Source organism: Microtus ochrogaster, unplaced genomic scaffold (assembly GCF_000317375.1).
Source record: "Microtus ochrogaster isolate Prairie Vole_2 unplaced genomic scaffold, MicOch1.0 UNK1, whole genome shotgun sequence".
Lineage (NCBI taxonomy): Eukaryota > Metazoa > Chordata > Mammalia > Rodentia > Cricetidae > Microtus > Microtus ochrogaster.
In genome coordinates, this window is record NW_004949099.1 from 22698030 (window position 1) to 22702705 (window position 4676).

Sequence of the window (4676 nt, forward strand, 5' to 3'; positions counted from 1 at the left end):
GAGATGGCTCAGTGGGTAAAGGCACTTGCCATCAAGCCTAAGGACCTGAGTTTGATCCTCAGGACCAACATGGATAGAAGGACAGGGTGTTCTCTGACCTTTGCATGCATATCATGATGTATGTGCTTATACACGCTCACACACACACATACAAACACAAAAAATAATGTAAAAAAATCACTTTTAAAATCTCTGTCACTTTCTCCCCTGACACACTTTTACCGCCCTCCCCACTTACACCCAGTTTCTCCCTACAGTAAGAGCCTTCCAAGAAAAGAGTCAGGAGCTGGGAAAATCAGGGGTCTACATCATGATTTTGAGGGCAAAACAAAACCAAAAGGAAAGAAAAGCAGAAAGAATTGCTAGTCTCTCGACCTCTTTCCCTTCTGTTGGTGTGAAGGACCGCTTCCTCCCATTCCTTCCTTTTCCTCGCTATTTACTGGTTCAGTAAAAGCTACCCTTTTCCTTGGCTTCAAAATAATATCTGAAGAGTATTCGCAACTCCCCCAATTCCTTCACTTCGTGTGCTTAGACAAGATGCATTGCAGGGGTTACTTTTGTGAAACATAAACCCTTCACTTGCAGACACCAAAGACTGTGCCATTCAGTCTGCCCCTCTTGTCCGCTGTGCAGAAAGGCTGGTGTGCAGACAGCTTCTTTTGTGGCAGGCCTGCCTGCTGAAAGCCAGCAGGACACTGGCCAGCTAATTGTTCACAGAGAGCCCAGAAGCACAGGCGGGAGAGTGGAAGGGGGCTGTGCTCACCCACAGGATTGGAATCTCACAGCTGGAGACCTTTGTGCCTCTGTCCACACAGACAGTTTCAGCAAAAGGGCAGAGAAATCACAGGGCCTGTCTTGTTGGAGGTTTTGCAAGCCAAGTCCCAGAAGGGGTTGCTGAAAACATCCTGCTTCCCCAGAAGTGTTGAGTGGCGATTGGGAAGAATTCATGATAGCTGGTGGGCAAGGGATGAGGAAAGAAGAAAGGGAAAGGAGAGAGACAGAGACAGAGAAAGAGACACACACATACACAGAGACAGAGAGAGAGACACACACACAGAGAGGCTGTGAGAAAGTCTGACAAGAGAGGAGTATGGGAGGAAGGAGGGTCAGAAGTTTAAGGTCATCCCTGATTGCTTAGTGAGTTGGCGGCTAATCTAAATAGTCTCAAAAAAAAAAAAATAGAAGAAAGAAGAGTAATGCTAATTGTGCTAAGTGTGGTGGCACATGCCTGCAATTCCAGCGTCTAGAGGGAAGGCCCCCAACGTATATTGTGACACTGTGTCTCCAAAACCAAGGGCTAGGAATGCTCAGTCGTATGCCCAATGTGTATGTCTTTCTCTCTCTCTCTCTCTCTCTCTCTCTCTCTCTCTCTCTCTCACACACACACACACACAACACACACACACATGCTAGAGCAATCATGTGCATGCTCGTGCACATGTACACACACACACACACACACACACACACACAAGAAATCTAGTAGTGTGATGGCCATTTATGGGACACCTATTTGACAGGAAGTATGTGCTGTAACACTCCAAGATAACTAAGGTCACATACTCTGCAATGGAGAGTGACTCCCCTGGACTGGCTGTCAGGTGTCTTTGTGGTTGCCCCTTTCACTCTCACAGGTGCTCTGACTGAAAGATTTATGGAGCAGGTGACCCTGGCAGGTCCCACCGTGGGAGACTGCTGCCCAGAGAGCTTGGGTATAGAGAGTTTATTCAGCGGGTATTGGGAGGGTAGGGGAGGGTAGGGGGTATGGGGAGTGGAGGGGGCGTGAGGAAAGGTGGGGAGGCCCACACCATAAATCATAACACTGACAGGCATGATAGCTTTAAGTGATAATCACCTCTTTTGGGTCCAACTGAGCAATGCCACTTGCTGGCCGACTGGAAACTCTCCCTACTGGTGACTCGGCCTCAGGTTCATGCGACCTGGTTGTTTTCCAACACAAGCCAGAAATCCAGATTTGTGTGTGAACCAGTAAAATCTGGGAGATTCTCATGTAGCCCAGATCAGCTTCAAAGTGGCAGCATAGCTGAAGACACCTTTCTAATTATCTTCCCTCCCAGTGTTGAGGTTACGGGGAGGTACCGCCTGCCGCGTCTGGTTTCTGGTTTATACAGGACTGAGGACCAGACCTATGCCTTTGTATTGCTAGACAAGCACTCTACCAACCAAGCTACAATCCATTTTTTTTTAAGTAAGTATACTTTTTAGAATCTGAAAAACTGGGCTTTAAAAAATCATGGATTGAATTGAGGGTATCTCGGCGACACAGCCCTTCTCTAGTATGCTCAAAGCCCTGGGGCTCAGCAACATAAATCAACACAATTTTAATATTTCCATGGTCATTATCTACTTTTCAAAGTTTACTTGCTGATTAAAAATGCCTATATTCTGGACTGGAGAGATGGTTCAGTGGTCCAAAGGATGCAAGTTTGGTTCCTAGCAACTACCTGGGTGACTCACAACCATCTCTGTACCTCTGGTTTTAGGGGAATCTGACGTCATCCTCTGGCTTTCAAGGGCTCCTGCATGCACACAGTACACACAAACTCACTCAGGTTCACACACATACACTATCTATATGTATGCCAATATTCATCTAGTTAGGTGGAGCCTGATTGACTTAGGGCAGGAGATGTTTCTTTCCCATCTCTAGACTAGAAGATGTGACTCTTTTTTTTGGTTATTGTTTTGTTTTTTGAGATAGGGTCTCTCTACATATCCCTGGCTGTTCTGGAACTCACTATGTAGACCAGGGTGGACTTGAACTCACAACGACTTGCCTGCCTCCTGAGTGCTGAAATTAAAGGCATGTGCCACCACACTTAGCCACTAACAATCTAGTGAGAAGACCTGGACAAGTAAAATGGCAGTTACTACAAGCCATAACGGTGGTGACAAAGGGGAGTCCAGGGTGAGTCAGGTGTCACAAGAGAGACAGCTGGCTCAGCCAGCCACAGGAAGGAATCTGGGAAGGCTGCCCGGAAGAGGGTAACCACTGAGCTGATGTCTACAGCATGACTGAGACCAGGTTCTGGAAATGATAATGGGGCCAGGACACCTTGCCCCTTGGTGATTTCTGGACTTGGGGCAACTCTGTAGGCACCAATTCATTTAACCTGAACAATGGCCTGTGAGTCAGGACCTTGGTTATTCTAGTCTTCCAGGAGGAGAGACTGATTTGCGACCAGCTCAAGTAACTTCCCCCTGGTCACTGACCATACACGTGATAGTGATAAACCCCCTGCACTCCTTGTGATCGTGCTGGACCGCTGTGCATTCAAAGAGCAGGCAGGAGAGAGCGGGGTGCAGCTATCAGGTTGAGGGGGGCCTCACGAGCTGAAACTGTGTGCATGTGTGTGTGTGTGTGTGTGTGTATGCACACATGGAGAGTGACACAAGACATACTGGGGAGCTTTGCTTTGTTTTTAAACCCAGTGGAAAACTTTTGCAGCCTTAAAGATTCGTTTGATCTCACACACACACACACACACACACACACACACACGCACGCACGCACGCACACACCCGCCCCCTTCTCTGGAAGAGGAAACTGAGGCTAAGAAGGGTTTCCCCTCATCTACCCTTGCTCACACAAACCTAGGTCTCTGCAGTTCACACAGAGAGGGCCCCAACCAGGGAGAGTCAGAGAAAAGGGAAGGCACAACAGCGGCTTCCAAGAACTTCAGCTGGAGACTGCAGAAGCTGCACAGGAGAAATCAACCCGCCCCTTGTGGTCCCTTACACACCCTGGGTGGACCTGTGCTGTTCCTTGGCCTCACCCTTTCCATCCACAGGTCACTTGTAAGAGGGCATGGTGCTCAAATTCTCAGTCCGGGGACACAAAGACACAAGGTCCGGGTCGGGCAGGGAGTCAGATAATACTGCTGTACAGTGAGGCAACCTGGCTGCAAGCCTCGTGGGCCATTCGAGGCCCAGATGAAAGATCTGGCAGGGCCCTCACTGTGGTGCAAAGAGCCCCCCACCCCTCATCCCCAGAAAGCCTTAGATGACAATGACGATCTAGGTTCCCAGGATACCTGCCAGCCCACTGATAAACTGATTAATGTGCAAGGTGTGAGTGAGTGTGTGTGTGTGTGTGTGTGTGTGTGTGTGTGTGTGTGTGTGTGTAGCTCTGACCTTGGGTCTGAGCGGTCTTGCAGTGTTCCAAGATGCTTGGCTGGTGGGCCGCTACTAATTTGCATGGGTGATTTCAAATCATTTGGTTGGCTCTAGTGGCTGGAAACACAGACATACTCATTCTGCCTGCCTGGTGGCAAGCCCTGTTCTAGCTGCCACCAACCCTCAAGGCCTCTGATCTCACTGATCTCATGTCCTGTTCTACTAGAGTGACAAAGAGGAGAGACAAGGTGACAAAGAAAATAAAATTACTTCAAAGGGGGCTGGTCCTGGATCAGGAAGGCCCAGCATTGGCACTATTGATGGAGACTTTTTTGTCCAAAGGGCTGTCCTGATAGGAAGTTCAGCATTCCTTGTTGCAGCCCGCTGGATGCCAGGAGAAACTCCAACAGTTATAGACGACCACAGTAAAAAGGTCTCTAAATTGCGATGCCCACACCTTTAATCCCAGCACTCTAGAGGCAGAGACAGGAGGATCTCTAAGTTTGAGGTCAGCCTGGTCTACAGAGTGAGTTCCAGGA